Genomic DNA, 19,278 nt, shown 5'->3' on the forward strand with positions numbered 1-19,278 from the left:
AGCAAACTGCATATAATAGAGATTCACAGTTTCATGTATAGTCCTCTTTTTTCTGTCCTACTGTGTGGAAATAGTATATGGAAATGCTTGTTTTATTTGCTGTTCATTAATACAGAATAAAAAATAAAATAAAAAACTTTTAAAAAATTGTCTGTGTCCTATACGTTTACTTTTCTTACAACACACTCTTTCTTCAGCCTTTTTCTTCTGTTTCCTGTCCCTCTCTCCAACCTCATCCCAACTACTTTAGTAAAACTGGTCTTTCAAAGGTTTGCAATAACCTCCTAGGCACTGACTCCAGATTTTTCAGTACTTAACCTTCTTGACTTCTTTGCAGCATTGATCTTGTTGAGCATCCCCTCTTACCCTCTCCCCTTTTGGTTTCAGAAAACACTTTTTTCCTGGTTCCCCTTCCGCCTCTCTGACCACTCCTCTGCCTTTTTTGCAGGGTCTTCATTCTCTTTCCAGTCCTTAAGGTTAGTATCCCCCAAAGGATTGTCATTGTCCATTTTCTCATCTTCCCTCTAAATTCTCACTCCAGGAAGTCTCATTCATTCTCATATTTTCAATGACCTACTTGTAAATGTCTACTAAATCTACATTCAGAGCCTTGACATCTCTTTTGAGCTCCAGACTTGCATTCCACCTGCATATACAGGATCTCCACCTGGAAGTTCCAGAAGTCCCTCAAATTCAACTTGTCCCAAAGCAAAACGTAATATATTTTCCCAAAAAAACCTGCTGTTTTTCTTCAGGTTACTTTCTGTCATTGATATTACTGGTCTCCTCATAGAATGCTCCAAATTTTGCTTTTTGATTCTTTCTTTTCCCTCACCTTTGCTGACTGATCATTTATTAACCCCTTGCTTCATTTCCTGTTATACCTTTTCCCTGCTCTCTCTTCTTCCTGTCCCTCCCCCATCAGAAGGCTCTTATTACCATGTGCCTAAGACCATTGCAATAGTTGCTTAACAAGTCTTTCCACCTTTGCCCTCTTCCTCCTAATCTATCTTTCTCAACTTTGCCAGAATAATTTCCATAGCCCTTAAAGGTTTACAGAACACTTTATATCCATGGTCTCATTTGATATCTGTTCACAAAACTGTATAGTATCTGCTATAGGTATTTATCTAATATTAAAGATATAGAAACAGAAATACAGACAAGTTAAATGGCTTACCACGAATGTGCTCAGTGTTGAAGGTGATTGGTGCTAGAGAAAGAGGGATTTGAAATAGGTCTCTCCTATTTTCAAGTTTACTATTTTTCCCACTGTATCATGCTACCTATGGAACTAGATAGACCACACTGCATAGATCTAGCCATGTCACTCCTTTACTCAAAAATCCTTAATGGCTCCCTATTACTTACCAAGGAAAAGTCAATTTCATTGATTGGCATTCAAGAGCCTTCACATTCTGGGGCCACAATATTTTCCCAACCTTATCTCATAACATTCTTATCTATATGCTCTATACTTCCAACAAACTGAATTACTCTACCTCCCAGGAGGCTGCACCATCTGATTTATTTCTTCCGTGTCTTTACTCCCATTACCAGAGGCACTATTTGAACCAAGGTCATCTTGACTTTCAAGTTCTGCACCCCAGCTGCTTCAGCATGCACAGATTAATATTATACTCTCTACACTTCAGTCACTTATGTGATTATGAAGATGAACAGGTCACACAGGATCATAGGATCACAGCTGAAAAGAACCTTAGAGGCCATTTGAAACTGAGAGGTTGATTTGCCTAAGGCCTCCCAGGTAGTAAGCGCAGGGCTGGGATGTGAATTCAGATCTCTAGACTCCAAATGCAGGACACTTTCCACTGCAAAGCTGGCCTCCTCCCTTCTTATGTTTTCATTAAGGATACCCTCTACGCATGCATAAACCACAAGAAAGGAGACACAACATTCAGTGGTTGCTGCTATCTTCTCTGTTGCCTTTAAAAAAATAATAGTGCCACTTATGATCTCTTCCATTCTTTTAGAATGTTCCCTTCTTAGAAATCTTGAAAACTGATCCTTGGACACTTGTAAAATTGTCCCTTATACAGCATGAATTTCTTCATATCAGGTCCAGCTGTTCTTTTTTATATTGTATGTTAAGTGTTGTTTATACTTCTCTACACAGAAAACTAGATACTGAAGGTCAGTCTTGAATGACAGAGGTCATTTCTCAAGTCTTGTATTTTAACTTGTGGCAATTGCTTTACAGTGATTAGACTTCTGTAAGAAATGATAATCAGGGTCCGTGTCTTTATTTTTATCCATTTTCCTTCCCCCACCCCAGTCAAGAGTTTATTTAAATAGGTTGGATGGGGCTACTATAATCTCATGTAGTGTCTTCTCAAAGTTATCCTTTCTTTTAATTTAGTATTGACCTTTGAGATTACCAGTCAATGACTTAAGTGCACTAATTCTGATGTAACTCTTGGGGTTGTAACCAGCTATTTCCTGACTAGTAATATGAGGTCAATTTCCTCTTTCTTTCTTTCTTTTCTTTTCCAGTGGTGATCAGAGCTTGCCACATCCAATAATAATAATCATGCTTTATGGTTACAAAGTGCTTTATGTGCATTATTTCATTTGATCTTTATAATAACCCTGTGGTAGCATAAATATTCTACATTTTACTCCTGCACACTAGAGTTCTGGAATGTGGAGGCAAGAGGAAGATTGCTGAAATGGGGAGGTGATAGGCAGATCTCCTCCAGCTCTGTGGAGATTCACCCATATGCCTATAGGATGTCTCAGATTCTTAGGTTATCAAAGCTCAAAAATGCAGTTTATGTCCAGTATTAAGATGCTAACTACCAGAGGCAGCCAATTCCTGATGCGTTGCTGTTTTGTCACATCTAGCTACCAGGGTTAATGGTGGCAATGGAAGGTGCTTGTGACTTGAAGCAATTTCTGAGAAAATGTTCTTTAATATGTCACCTAAGTATGCTGGCTGCAGGCAGCTGGTGCCTCAGGTGGCAAAGACTAGCAGAGATATCTTTGGAATGTGTGAAACTTGATATATCCTTCAGCTTGAGTTAACTGTAGATTTTTACATGGTAGTGTAAGCAGTTTTACAGTCAAATGTCAAAGTTCTTTACTCAGAACGAGTGTCTGTGTTAGGTCTAAAAGGCTTGCACTCTAAAGGTATCAAATTTAAGAAGGCATACTCCTCCACACCACTCATATCGTGAATCCTGGATCTCTTTTTCTTATCCTTCCTGAATTCTCTTCCCTATTCTCACTCCACCAAACCCTAACTTCCTCTACTGTGTCCTCTCCCCATCCCTTCTCTATCCCTGACTCCCTTTCTCTCTTCCTTCTCTTTCTTGTTAAGAAAGAAAGAAAGAGAGAGAGAGAGAGAGAGAGAGAGAGAGAGAGAGAGAGAGAGAGAGAGGGAGGGAGAGAGGGAGGAAGGAAGGAAGGAAGGGAGGGAGGGAGGAAGGAAGAAAAGAATGTTTCATGTTAAAAAATACCAAAAGTCTCTTAACTAATAAATCCAGTAGCTTTTTCTCCTTCTAGGAGAGGGCCTGGACTTATGTTTTCATTGGTACAGAGAGTTCCCTAATTAGGAAACTCGTATAGATGTTGATCTCTGCCTTCTCAGCAACTTATAATTCTAGAAAATTGTCTAGGACACTGTGAGGTTAAGCAACCTGCCCAGCATCCAATAACCAGTGTTTCATAGTTAGGAATTCAACCCAAGTGATCCTAGTTTGAGGTTGGCTCTCTATCCACTATAACACAATACCTCTCCATTGAATATTTCTCCATATTGGAGAAATTACCTACTAGTCCATGTTTTGTATCTCTCAGTAGGATGTGAACTCCCTGAAGGCAGGAACTGTTTGGTTTTTGCTTTTGTCTTTGTATCCCCAGTGTGCCTAGCCCTTAAATCTTAATGAATTATCTGGATTTTAAATGAATTCAATGAATATTTATCAAGCACCTTTTAGGGCTCACAAGGTGCTTGAAAAAAATTTGCTGAATTCAATGGAAATTCAGATATCAAAGCATTACAAAGCCATCATCATCAAAAATACTTGATACCATCTAAACAATAGAAAAGTGATCATTGAAAGAGAATAGGCCAGCAAGACATCAGAGCAAGTGAACATGGTACTGGATAACTACTAGTGAACAGAAGTATCGAAACCAAATTAGAACGACTGGCTAAGGGATCCTCTTATAAAAGAACCTCAGGTGAAACCAGAAAGACATTTGGCAGAAACAAGGCACAGTGGGGCCGCTAGGTGGCGCAGTGGATAGAGCACCAGCCCTGGATTCAGGAGACCTGAGTTCAAATGCGGCCTCAGACACATAACACTTACTAGCTGTGTGACTCTGGGCAAGTCATTTAACCCCATCGCCTAGACAAAAACAAACAAACAAACAAAAAAACCAAAACAGAAAAGAGGCGCAGACCAGTAAGTCTCATTATCACTAATAATAAGAGAAATATAGATTAAAACAACCCTAAGGTTTCACCACACACCTGCCAGTTTAACAAAGATAACAAAAGATAAAAATGGCACATCAGACAGGCTATGACAAGACAGATACATTAATATACGAGTAGTGGAGGTAGAAATTTGATAAACAATTCTCGAAAACAATATGGGGCTATTTGGATAGTAGAAAAGTCAGTAAATTATACACACTCTGATTCAAGGATGTCACCACTAGACATATAGATTGTAAGCCCCATTAGATGGTAAGCTCCTTGAGGGCAAGGACCATGTTTTGCCTCTTTTTGTATCACCAACATTTATCCCAGTGCCTGGTATATAGTAGGTGCTGAACAAATGGGTATTGATTGATTGATTGACATACAAAATCAAAGACAGAGGGGAAGGTCCCATATACACTTGTAGCAATACTATTCATGAGAGCTAAAAACTAGAAATGGGTGACCATCAACTGGCAAATCACTGAACCAATTTTGGTGAATGTAACATACATGAATGTAATGGAATGTTATTTTGCTCTCGGAGACAAAGAGTGTGGAGAATTCAGGAACTTGGGAAGACTTGCACCAACAGATACAAAGTGAAATCAACAGAACCAAAAGAATGATTTACATGATGACTACAATAATGTCAGGAAAACAGCACTGAAAGACATCAGAACTCTGATCAGTATGATGAGTAATCTCAACGTCAGTTTTTGAACTTACCTATTTTATGTTGAGTGAAGGGTGGCTCTCTCTTCCTGACAGAGAGGTGGCAGTCTACAGTTGTAAAATGAGGCATATGTTGTCAGGCATGGCCGGTATGTTGATTTGTTTTGTTTACTTGTGTAATTCTTTGTTACAAGGGAGAGTTCTGGGGGCAGCTAGGTGGTGCAGTAGACAGAGCACCGGCCCTGGAGTCAGGAGGACCTGAGTTCAAATCCGGCCTCTGACCAAACACTTGACACTTACTAGTTGTGCAACCCTGGGCAAGTCACTTAACCCCAATTGCCTAAAAAACAAACAAACAAACCAAAAAAAGGGAAGGTTCTTTGGCGGGGGGGGGGGGAATAAAGGTTATCCTGTCTCCAATATAAAAGTTTAGCCTGAATCTTTCTGCAGGACATAGGTCCCTTTTATCCACATTCATGGAAATGTAGACATGAGGTATATTCTTAGAGCCCCAAGAGAGAACCTGGGGGAATTATGCCAAATCCAGAAGTTTTCAGGGGGAAACCTAGCTGGGGGCATGATCGAAAAAGAGATAGATGAGATGTCACCAGGACTGAACCTGATTCATGTAGACCTGAGCTTAGAGACAGGAGCTATAGCAACATACCTTTGTAACAATGCTTGTTCTATCCGATAACTTATATTTATTTGCATAGTATATAGTGAGAGACAGCTTGGCATACTGAACAGAGCGCAGACCTGGAATCAGGGAGACATGGGCTTAAATCCTACCTCTGACACCTATTAGCTATTTGATCATGGGCCTCAGTTTCCTCATCTGTAAAATGGAGATGATAACATCCATGATGGCTACTTCACAGGTTTCTTGATATGGCTCACATGAGAATGGGCATGTAAAAGGTATTGTAAGCTATAAAGTGAGATATATGTACATATTTTATACACACGTGTGTCAGCTATTATGCCAATTACAACAACTGGAATTTTAAAAGCACTTGCATTACAAAAGACCTATGAGGTAGATGGTATACGCTTTGTTAGTCCCATTTTACAGATGGAGAATGTGAGAGGTAAAGTGGCTTCTCCGGGATCACACATCAAATAAGTTCCAGAGCTGGGACAAAAATCTCACAAAGCAATTGTAAACATCAGACAAACTAATTCATATAAAGTACTTTGGATTAAATGATCTCATGTATGCATAGCTCTCTCTACCTGTTTAGTGCTTTTTATATGTTGATGTCCTGATCCAAGACAGTCACCTGAACCAATGTACCCTCAATGTTTACTAAAGGAGCCACATGTGATTTGATTGTTAGAAGGGAGGCTGCCATGTCTGGAAAGACCGAAAATTTTATTTTTCCAGGATGGATTAATTTGTGTCAAATAGCATAAAAAAAGTGTTTTGAAAATCCAAGGCTTAAAGATACATCATAGTCCACTCCAGAGGGTTCTCTCAATTGGATGAGAGAGTAACAGTGTCCTAATTAAGGAAGGAGACACGCTGCCTATACAGATTTTGTATGTTGGTGAGTTTCAGGTGTACACCACATTAGGAGATGAGCCAAGTAAAAACAAAACAAAACTCTCAGGCTGATAAAGTTTTATTTTTAGAGCTAGTCATGATAAAATCTCAACTTCTAATAAACTAATCAATGCCTTTCCCTAGCTTTTGACTCCAGGCACCAAATTCATGAAAGTCACAGTTTAACTGACTTTTGTAGAGGTTCAATACTTTTTGTATATACTCAGATCCTATTCTGATGGCTCCTTGTGGTATGGAGGTGATCCTACGTTCTTCAAGGCTCTGACAGTGAAGCACGAGATCTCTCAGGTTGGGTCTATTACTTGAGGACTAGCCTAGCTGAATTAGGACAGGCTCAATTCTATGAGTTCAGTTACAAGGTGATGATGATGGTGATCATCATCGTCATCATCATCATCATCATCATCATCATCATCATCATCATTAGTATTGACCATGGAAACTCACAAAAACAGGTTACCAAGACATAGAAGGGTTATAAAATCTATTGTTGGAAATAGTATATTAAAATACACTTATAATTTTTTTTTATTTCAGAGACCCTCCCCACAATTTATAAATCCCTTATTTACTCTAATCAACTACTTCATTTTATAAGTGAAGAAACTGAGACCCCAAATTGTTCAGTGACTTCCTCATGGTCATGTATTGTTAGTGGGATGAGTACCCAAGTTTCCTGATTCTGTTTAGTCCCTTCCCAGTGGGGGCTCTGCTTTCTTTGCTCTGTATGAGTTCACACAAATCTTCCTATGGCTCTCTGAATTTCTCGTATTTGTTATTTCTTATGACACAATCATATTCCATTGTATTCAAATGCCACCATTTGTTCAACCATTCTCCAATAAATGGGCATACATTTTGTTTCTAGTTCTGTTACCATAAAAAAAGCTTCAAGACTATTTTATTGAGCTGAGTTTTATTTTTGTCATGAGCTCTCTCATTGATCCTTCTCTATATGTCAGAACGCCTCTAAATTTGTCCCCATTCTGTCCTCCATACTTCAGTAAGGAAATGGTGAGCCTTCACCTTGTCAAATCCATCCAAATCAAGTGAGACAATATTTGGGAAGCACTTGGCACAGTGCCCAGCACATAGTAGGCACTATATAAATGCTTATTCCCTTCTTCCCTCTCCATCCTCAGCTCTATTCCCTGCCCCCCCCAACTCTGGGATCTTATCCTATCAGTCCTTCCCGCCATATCACCCTCACCTTCAATCTCCTCCCTATCTATTGGCTCATATGTCATTGCCTATAAATATGTTCAGGTCTACCCCATTCTAAAACCATTACTTGACCGTGAAATCTTCTCAAGCTATCATCGTCTTTATTAGGATGATAGTAAGCATAGATTTGGAACTAGAAGGGACATTAGAGATTATATAACCCAACCTCCTCATTTTACCAATGAGTTCACTCAGGCTCAGGGACATCACATGACTCACTCGAGGTCACACAAGAACTAGTAGAAGAATCCAGATTCAAAGTCAAGTCCTTTGATTCCAGACGTAGAATTCTGTTTCTCTTCCCTTTTAGTCTCAAACATCTAAAAAAAGCCATCTACATCTATTTCCTCCTTTCCTCACCATCCACTCACTTCACAACCCCTCAGCCTGGCTTCCATTACTACTATTCTACTAAATCTGCTCTCTCTGAAGTTACCAGTAATCTTTTAATTTCTAAACTCAGTGGATTTTCCTTGTCTGGTCCTCCATGCTCTCTCTTGTGTTTTTGATGCAAGTCACTACCGCTTCCTCCTGTGTACTCTTTCTCCTTTGTCCTTTGTCACATAATTAAGTGGTGCCCTGTGTAGAGAGCTGGGTCTGCAGTCAAGGAGACCTAGATTCATATTTGGCCTCAGATACTTACTAATTGTGTGATTCCGGGTGAATCGCTCTAATATCCTTAACATAGCACCTACCTTTCCAGTGTTTTTAGGAGAATCAAACTAGATGAAATTGATAAAGTGATTAGTGCAGTGCCTTGAATGTAGCTGGCACTTAATAAATGCTTGTTTCTTTTCTTCTGCTCATCTCTCCTGACTCTCCTCCCACTTGTCTGTGCTTTCTCAGCTTCTTTTGCTGGATCATGAACCAGGTCCCATCCCTTCCCCCACCCCCCAGGACTCCTATATTTGTCTCCTACATTCTTCCCCTTGGCAATCTCACCAGTTTTCATGGGTTGAAGTATCATCTCTACAAAGATGCCTGCTGGACATCTGTACCTGGGTGTCTCAGCATCATAAGCCCAACACATCCAAAATAGAATTCACTGATTCCATCCCTTCTACAAACTCATCTTTCTTCCAAACTTCCCTAGCTTTCTTGAGGACAACACTATCTGGCCTCAGACACATATATTAGCTGTGTGATCTCTGGCCAGTCAGTTAACTTCTGTTTGCCTTAGTTTCCTCAACTGCAAAATGGGGATGATAACAATAACCACTCCCTGAGGTTGTTGTGAGGGTCAATTGAGATAATTTTTTTCTTTTTTTAATGAGATAATATTTTAAAAGTGTTTAGCACAAGGCCTGGCCCAGAGTAGGTGCTTTATAATTGCTTATTTCCTTCTCTTCCCTTCCCTCCTCACTCTCCACCCAGTTACTTGAGGTCCTAGTTCTAGCATTACCATTTACCTCCTTCATTTCCTACTTGCCAAATCCTTTTGATAACGCCTCCCTGACATCTCTGACTTCTATTTCCTTCCCTTCTCTCACATTGCTAATGCTCTAGTTCAGGCCTTCTTTGCTCCATTTCTACACTACTATAATAGCATCCTAATTGGTCTTCTTGCTTCCAACATCTCCTTTTTCTAATCTTCCACAAAGCTTCTCTTCTTAGGGTAGCAGTATGATCATGTCATTTGTCTACTCAAAAGTTTTTAGCGGCTCCCTGTTGCGTCTGGGATTTTCCTAGACATTTTTCCCCGACCGTAAGAAGCTGGGGTGGCACAGTGGATAGAGTGCTGGGCCTGGAGTCTTGAAGACCTGAATTTTAGTCCTGCCTCAGACATGTACTAGCTTTTTGATACTGGGCAAGGCAATATCAAACCTCTCTGTGCTCCAGTTTCCTCATCTGTAAAATCAGAGGATTGGACTCAATGGCCTCTAAATCTGTTCTCCTTTGACTACCCAACCAATCTGTCCCTAGCTTACCTTTCCAGCCTTATTTCCCAACCCTTCCCTTCATGTGGTCACTAACACCAAACGTGATGTTCCTAATCCTCCATGACTGGGCAGAGCTGTGATCTTGAATTAGTAAGACCTGAGTTAAAGTCTGCCTCGCATATTTACTTAGCTTTGTGACTCTCTCAACCTCACTTTGCACATATGTAATATGGGGATGATAAGTGTACCTATCTCATGGGGTTGTGGTGAGGATCAAATGAAATGTAAAGTGCTTTACAGACCTTAAAGGGCTATATACATGCGAGATATTATTATATTACAGCCTTTGCTCCCTTGAATTAACTACCCCCACCTCCATCTCCTTTCCTGGAATTCACTGCTTCATTTTAGCCCTTCAGAAACATTACGCTCCTTCAGAGCTCAGCTCAGATCCTGAGTCTTCTATGAAACCTGGAGTCAGGAAGATCTGAGTTCAAATTCAGCCTCCAATACTTCCTAGCTGTGTGACCCTGGGCAAGTCACTTAACCTCTGATTGCCTCATTTTCCTCATCTATAAAATGAGCTGGAGAAGAAAATGACAAAGTACTCCAGTATCTTTGCCAAGAAAACACCAAATGGAATCACAAAGATACAGATACTACTGAAAAACAACTGAATAACAGTAACATGCAATTAAAGTTATATTCTGGGTTAGGCCTAAACTAGGGCAGTCCACTCACTTTAGGAACGAGAATTAAAATCTAATGAGGATGCACATGTGGTCCATAAAGTACAACTAGACCAACTTTACTAATAACAGATTAAAAGAATCCATTTAGAAGGAAAGAAGATCAACATAAAACACGTCTCCTTCTGCAGAATTAGCACAGCAATCAGCTAGATTAGGAAAATATTTGTCAGAGGGCAGCAAGAGATCAACAGGTGAAGCAGCTAATAACCACTCCCCCTATATTAGCCCTTTTCATCCCTCTCTCAAGCAACAGCTTTCCCTCCCCTTTAAAGAAGCAGTCTAGCCCAGCAATAACACTTCTAGGTCTGTATCCCAAAGAGATCATAAAAATAGGAAAAGGACCCACATGTACTAAAATATTTATAGCAGTTCTTTTTGTAGTGGCCAAGAATTAGAAATTGAGGGGATACCCATCAACTGGGGAATGGCTGTACAAGTTGTGGTATATGAATGTAATGGAATACTGTTGTTCCATAAGAAATGGTGAGCAGGAAGATTTCAGAGAAACCTGGAAAGACTTATATGAACTGATGCTGAGTGAAGTGAGCAGAACCAGGAGAACATTATACATAGTAATAGCAACATTGTGCAATGACTAACTTTGATGGCCTTACCCCTTCTTAGCAATGTAAGAATCTAAGACAACTCCAAAAGAATCATGATGGAAAATGCTATCCACATTCAGAAAAAGAACTATGGAGTCTGAATGTAGCTCAAACCATAGTATTTGCTCTTTCTTTTCTTTTCTTTTTTTTTTTTGTTTCTTCTTTCTCGTGGTACCTCCCATTGGTTTTAATTCTTCTTTACAACATGACTAATGTGAAAATATGTTTAATATGAATGTATTTGTACAGCCTGTATTAGATTGCACACTGTCTTGGGGTGGGGGGAGGGGAAGGAGGAAGAGAAAATTTGGAACTCAAAATCTTATGGACGTGAATGTTGAAAACTAAAAATTAATTAATTAATTATAAAAAAAGAAAGTCTAGGACTTTCTTCTAGAGCTGTCTGGGTTACAGCCAGGCTGGTGTATAAAGCACCAGGAGAAACTATCAAGAAATGAGATCAAGGGGGTAGAGAGTGAAAGGAAAAATAGGACGAGGTTCTGTTCTTGTCCACAGCAGGCCATACATGCAATCCTGCCCTCCACAGTGAGCAGGCATGCCAGGCTTGCCACCTTGCCTGGCAACAGCCCCTAGCACAAAACAAGCATGACTCCTACCACAAATTTTTAAACTAGAACCCAATGTTCCCAACTCCAAATCCGTAACTCTTTCCACTATACTGTGCTGCCTCTCATAAATTGGTATTATTCATTTTATTATTACTGCCTAGAATTGCAACATATGCCACTGGTTGTCATGTTGCAATCTTTTGTTCATCAGCCTTTTGTCTCAGCTTAATTTCTTCTTGTTGATGAAGCTGGAAACCAAAATGTGCTTCATTTTCAAACTTAGTACTCAAGTTGCATTAGATTTCTTCCTTATTACTACACAGCATGTATTAAAGGTCAGAAGTATTTTAGAGGAACATGCTGCTGATAGAAGATATATGGAGCACAGTCACTAAAACTAAGACTACGCTTATGGACTCTGGAATCTTGGGTGACATTCTTTAATTGCATCCCAGCCCTAGGCATCCCTTAATACTTACACATACATGCACGCGCGCACACACACACACACACATACACACACACACATACACACACCATATCCTTTGGAAGAATCATGTTGTAGAGGAATGCTCTCCTGACTTGGAATCAGTTGATGTGAATTTAGGTCCTGGCTATCTCCCAGGGCCATCGTAAGGATCAAGTGAGAATATGTTTATAATATACTATGTGAGCTGTGAAGCATTATATAAAAAGGTGAATTATTTTATTATTATCTATAAAGGCAATACTACTGATTCGTTGTCAATAAGATGTGAGCGCTGAGTGGTTTTTCCAATAAGACTGATAGTTGAGTTCTGACCCAACCATACATACTTGGTCATCATTGTAACTAATGGCATACATTTTTATTTTATTTTATTTTTTGGCATACATTTTTAAGACAGATGGGTACCTGGGTTCAGAGGAGCAGTAAGTGCCTGAGAAATAGAGGGTTTTCTCTTTCAGAAGGTAATTGGTCTATGAGCTGATAGAACCTTAGCTTCAGAACTTGGATATACTTTTTTCTGAGTTAATAAGGCAAATTTTAATAGAGTATCATGCATCTCTCTGTTGTAGAGGAATAGTACCTATTATTTTCCCTTCCACATAGGCTGGGCTAGTTTTTCCTAAGGCGCTAGCTCACACAGACTACTTTTTTTTTCCTTTAAAAGTATTGAAATCACACTTCAGACTTAATTGGAATAAAGACAAAGGTCCTAACTATTGATATAGCTTCCTGGTGGCCTGCGTACAAAAGCCACCAAGCAAGGAGTCAACAGCACCTCAGTCAGGGTTAACTAGAACCAACATAGCCAGCATAGAGACAGGAAAGCTGAATTCTCCAGAATCAATACAATGTTCCTGCTGAACATCCTTTCCATGTTATGGTTAAGTAACCCTCCAGTTGTTCACTGCTAGATGGTCTGTGAGTATCTCATTCAATTCCAATCCTGAGGCTTGAATGAGGTCTGACTTGTAATACTCCCAGTGTTGGAAAATATTAGGACTGCTTTGACATTTCATTCTACAGATCCATATGCATATGGACCCATCAGTGTAGGTGCTATCCCCACTAATGCAACTCACAAACCATTCATAGCTCTTTATTCTGCTTGATTGTTATCCATGTTTATCCACAGATTCAGTGCAAAGAAACTCCTCTATTCGCAGAAGATTCTCCACTTATTCTTTTGGTAGCTATGGGGCATCAGTCTACTCTGGCCATCCATCTGCTGTCTCTCATTCTCACTTTCTGAACAATCCAACTTGTTTTCTGATCATACGTAAAGGTCTTTTGGACCACTTCTCTTAAGCAAGTCATTATTAGCAGTAGGATACCACCACTGTATATCTTTTTCCATTCTTTTTTTGGGAGGGAGTTCTTATTTTTTAAATTCTTCTGAGATTGTGCTGTGTCATAATTCACAACTATAGAGCATCTCTGAGAAAATAGTTGTGTTAAAGAGAGGGACTTCTGCAACAGTGGGCAGTTCGGGGATCAGTAAAAGCATGGCATAGTTTCCCAAGAGGAATAGAGTGCTTTATATGTGAAGTCCATCTGAGGCATTTGTCTAAAGTACGTATGTATCGATGTCCATATAAAATTACAGCCCCATCAAGCTGCCTACCACACTCTGGACAATATACACTTTTCATCCACTTTGCTCTCCCAATGTGTATATCTAGACCAATTTTTCACATTATGGATTTCACTGAGCTAGTTTTTTTTTATTATAGAACTCAATGAAATTAGTAGAATGTCATCAGTATTCTCATTTATAAGATGAGGCAGTTGTTATTTGATGACCTCAAAAGGCCCTTTTAACTCCAAATCCAGAATCCTGTGAGTGATGACTTCATTAGATCTGCACTTAAGGAAAATCACTTTGACACCTTTGAGGATGATAAAATAGGGAGGGAGGAAAGGAGGAAGACCCGAGTTCAAATTCTGCCTTAGTCACTTCCTAGCTTTATGACTCTTGACAAATGACTTAAGCCCTCTCTTAGTTTCAGTTTACTTCTGTATAAAATGGAGATGAAAATAGCACCTACATCACCAGGTTGTTGTGAAGAATGAAGTCTTAAAGTTCTAGCTCATAGCTAATAATTAGGAAGTGAGACTCCAGGTGAGAGTTGTTGAGGCCTTTAACTAAGATGGTGATTCTGAATGGCAAGAAAATGTATTGAAATGATAAAAGGTGTTGTTGCAATGACCACTGCCAACCAAAGGGGGGTGGTTTGCGTAGACTTTTAAAAAAAATGAATAAAAATGTCAGTATTTCTCTAGCACTACCCAAGGGAAGAGGGTAATTTGATTTTAGACAGCAGGTCCTTGTTCTTTAGCAAATATCTTCCCAGAATGGACAAGGGAGTTCATCAGTCTACCATAATTTGAGAAGAATAGACCTACGATTTATCTGACTCCTTTGCACTATGCTCCCTAAGCAACTTTCTGATCTTAATTTGGTGTCTCAAGGAGACTTATCCACCAGCAACAGAGTGCTCTGGACAGATAACCTGGCCCAGTTCTCCGACCAACTATACCTTCCATTATAAATTAATTGGCATTTTGATTTATAAATTAGTTCCTTCTGAGATTTAGTTTGTGTGAGTCAGCCCATTAAAGCATAATTACCCCTGAATAAACCAATGAAGTTGATAATCCCCCCCCAAATGAGGAACAGATTCTAGACTATGGTGACCCCATTGAGGCATCGCCATTCCATGACGCCCAGGCTGCAACAGCCATCTGGCCTCATTACCATGGAGCCTACCATTATTTCTGGTGATGAAGAAAAAGGGATAAAGGAGAATTAAACCTGAACTCAGAAGTCCTGGCTTTGTAACTCAACTTTAATTGATACTAATGAGGGAATTAAAATAGATGATCTTTGATTTCTCTTCCAGATCTAAATCCTATGATGCTATGAAATCACTTTATCAATTACTTATCAAAGACCTAAAAAAACCTGATGATCTAAGATTAAGAGTGATAAATAACCCAAGAAACCACAAACTCTTGGAAGAAAGTTGAAAGGAGTGTTCTTCCAAATGGATAATAATGGGGAAAGACAGACTTAGTTTTTTAAAATGATCCATATGGATACCAAATGTGTACCCTGATGAATGTGACCTTAACGATGGAGTAAGAGTTACGTTTAACAGACTTACTTATCCAGAGAATGGGGTCTGGCTATATCAATACTCAAATAATTAATGTTTCTGATGAAATAATAATAATTAATCAAATAAAAATTTAAAAAATAATCAAATAATTAATCAAATGCTTTCTGAGAAAACGGGGGCATTCAAGAACTACCAATGGGGACATTCAGAAAGCTTCTCATTGAAAGTTAAGATTTTTGTAAATATCCTGGTAGGTGAAGGTAGTATTTGCATGTCGAGAAGTAATACCAGATAGTCACTTGACTGACGTGCAAACTGATATTTAATGCTATTGTCACTAACATGCTCCCACTGCTTATGCCTACCATCTATCTCTCCATTGTCATTTGAGTTATTTGTGATTTTTCCTTTTCTCAAACCACATTTTTGTATTTAGTAATCATATAATGCCATGAAAATTGATATGAAATATACTATTAAAGGCATATATGATTACCAAAAGAAATAAATGGTCATAGAGAAGCTGCATGATATAATAAATTGAATCCTGGGATTGTAGTCAGGGACACAGGTTCACATCACACTGTGACACTTATTAGCTTTGTGACTTGCTCAGTGTTACATAGCTAGGAAATATTTGAAATGGGACTTTTGAGCCCAGGTCTTCCTGATTCCAAGTTCAGCTCACTATACACTATGCTACAATGCCTTTTCTTAAATAAACTCTATTAGTTCCCTATTGCCTTTGGGATCAAACATAATCATCCCTGCTCTCAGCTTTTGTTTCCTCATCTGTAAAATGGGGATAAAAAGCTATAGTATTTAATCTTACAGGGATGTTGCGAGGTTTGAATAAGATAATATATGCAAAGAACTTTGAAAACCTTAAAGCTCTGTCTATATGTGAACTATTTCTATTATTATCATTTAGCAACAATGAGAGGTGGTGTATTGGTGGTATATTGGTGAATTTAAAAGAATCAGGAGGATTTCAGGCTATTGAATAGAACCATTACGAGTATTTAAGGACAAAAATAACATTATGTGAGAATAATTGATATTTATAAAGCTTTAAAATGCATGTTATTCATTTGAGATTCACAATGCCCTTGTGAAGTATTATTATCCCTATTTTCCAGATGAGCAAACTGGGGCCAAAAGAGATTATTAAGTGATTTGACTAGTGTCACATAGCTAATAAATGTCAGAAGAAGGATTTGAAGGTCTTCTAATAATTCCTAGGCCAGCATTCTATCCACAATACAACGCTATCACTCTGAGAAGATACAGAAAGGCTGTGATTTGCATCAGTGGAGGGAGCACCATGGAGTCATGAATCCACCAAAATATCTGATGTCTGCTGTGTTATTTGAAAGCCATGGGAGGATTTGCTGAGAAAATAATATTCATGTTCACTTAAAGGAATGTAAAACTGTAGGGTTTTAACACCTTTATCTGAATTTTTCTTCAAAATTCATTTTGTATAATTCCTTTAAACAGTAGAATCAAAAAAAAATTAGCCTTCAGAAAGTTAGAGCTGATGGAGATCACTTATTCCAACCTCCTTACTTTTATGGATAAAGAAGCTGAAGGTCAGAGTGGTAAAGGCCCAAGGTTATACACCTAATAAGTGACAGACTTCAGATTTGAGCCCAGATCTTTTGACTGTAAGTTCAGCACTTATTCTACACTATAACAAATTATGGGCCCCAAATAAACTTATTCAGGCTGTGATGAATCCAGAGAAGTGGCAATGCATTAACTCTTTTAGTATTACTATTGACCAAAGATGGAGATGTTGTCTCAGCTCTTCTTGTGTGCACAAGAAAAAAAATGTGCTTATGCAGTGGAGGAATCATACTACATAACTAGGTCTGAGCATGAAAATCATGGATAGGGCAGCAGAGGCATGGCGGAAGGACTATACCTGGGCCTGGAGGGGGCAGGGGGCAGAAAGTGAGCCCCAGAATGACCCTAGAAGGAGTACTCAGATACCACCCCAAGAATTCCAGTGATCCCATGGAACAATATGAAGAAGAGAAAAAATGTATTTTAAGGAAATTGGCCGCCATAAAGGATGGTCCTGGATAACCCATCATCCTGGCTCACACCCGGCAATTCCGTGTGACCAGTGATGACATGAGTATATATGAAATGGTTTTGATTAATCATAATATGGATCTGGAAAAGTTTCACCTCCTTTGGTGATTGGCTATAGTGACTTAAAAGCACCAGGAAGCAGTGTGGAGACTCAGTTTTATGTCTATGTCCACCAGTTCGTCAACAGTACCTCAAGTTGGAACTTTAGCATCAGAAGAAGCTCAAAGATGAGATCCAAAAAAAAGAGACAAAAAGAAAAAGTGTTTGTCACTCAGTAAAGGAGCTCAGCTCACTCTATGATTTAAAAAAAAAAAACACCTTCAAAGTCAAGATTTCCAGCCCGGGGAAGCAATCGATTCTCTTTGCATGCCTAGAAAGAACAGTGCCCCCTCCAAATGAATAATCCTTCTAATGGATATTTAAAATTTGATCATAAAGGTCAAGTAGGGACCATCACAACAACAACAAAAAATTGATTCCTACCTCCCATCTCACACTAACCAAGACAGGCTATTGCCTCTGACAGTCATAAGCATAGCACATGCAGGTGCATGGCCCGATTGCCCTCATCTGCTGGCAATATACTAGTGAAGGACAGGAACCCAATCTCAATGACAACATCACTGCTTATTGTCTCCATATTGTCAAGGTTGACGCAGATCTCAATCCCTTGGATTCCAATGAACCCATTTAGAAATTTGGCTTTAGCCCTTTGGTCTTGGTGCCTTCTGGTACTGCGATCAGACAATGGCTCTTTGTTAAAAATAATGCTGCTTGTGAATTCTTCCTTATTCAGATGGACAGTGCAGAGGTCATCATGAGTGGCATCCTAGAGAAGGCGCTGAAATGGAGAAAGTACTCTGAGAGGGGTTCAGATCCTCAGTATGACCTAGATGTATACATCAGCAGGAACCCAGTAGATTTAGACTATACTTTAGAGAACCAAAGCAATTTAGGATTCTGCCTTGTTTAAGAGATCGGTTTCAGGAGAGAAGGATCCTTGTCTGACATAGCCACAGTCCAAGGCAAGACATGAAGTTACCACTACAACTCTCTCAAAGTTAGCAGGATTCATATGCTCAGATTCATGACTGATGTGCATTTAGGGATCTCTGGCAACAAAGTGGAGACAGACTTCATTGCTACCTAAAAGGCCAGCACTAAGGTCAGGGTTGAGAGGAAGACCATTTCAGTGGACTCTCGTCGGTTGTATTCCTGTCACAAGAGGATGATGAAGAAAAAAAGCCCAGTTCATGTGAAGTTTAGATTTACCTATCTAAGCATCAAGAAAGCAAACATCTTTTCTTTTTGAGTCAAATGCTTGCCGCTGATGGCTCTGGAGGAAAGAGTGAGGCTGGTGACTTTGCACAACCCTGCCTCACTTAAATCCAATTCATTTGCAAGTCATGACACTACCTTCCTGATGTCATGGTCCTCTTCCAGAATGCAGGATGAGCAAATGCTGCAGCCGTCAATGAAATGCTGCTACAAGTAAGCTTTGTACCCTGGAATCCCAAGCAAGCACTGCTTAGACTATTTACTTTGATCTGAAACAAAGGAAACTGAACAGAAGTAAGCTTTAGCTTTCAGAAGAGGAAGAAATTGGGATAGCAGCAGTCCTCCCCTTCTCTGCCAACCCCCAAACCAGCCCCAGTGAGTACCGGCAAGGGAAGACTATTTTTCTCTACAGTATCCATCGATCCAGACTACCATTTTGGGAATGGAATGGTATATGCAAAATTTGGTGGACCACTTCAAATGAACCTAAGACTCAAATGAGAATGGCAAATATTTTGATTAGAAGACAAGTCTGATCACATGCTGGGCAAATTCATTATATAACATAT

General features: G+C 39.3%; 1 pseudogene; it reads left to right on the forward strand.

Annotated features, from left to right (window-relative positions):
- The first annotated feature begins 17,422 nt into the window (after window positions 1-17,422).
- LOC110202276 (target of rapamycin complex 2 subunit MAPKAP1 pseudogene) lies at window positions 17,423-19,042 on the forward strand (annotated as a pseudogene).
- Window positions 19,043-19,278: the final 236 nt, after the last annotated feature.

Source organism: Phascolarctos cinereus, unplaced genomic scaffold (genome assembly GCF_003287225.1).
Source record: "Phascolarctos cinereus isolate Bilbo 61053 unplaced genomic scaffold, phaCin_HiC Scaffold_9;HRSCAF=440, whole genome shotgun sequence".
Classification (NCBI taxonomy): Eukaryota; Metazoa; Chordata; class Mammalia; order Diprotodontia; family Phascolarctidae; genus Phascolarctos; species Phascolarctos cinereus.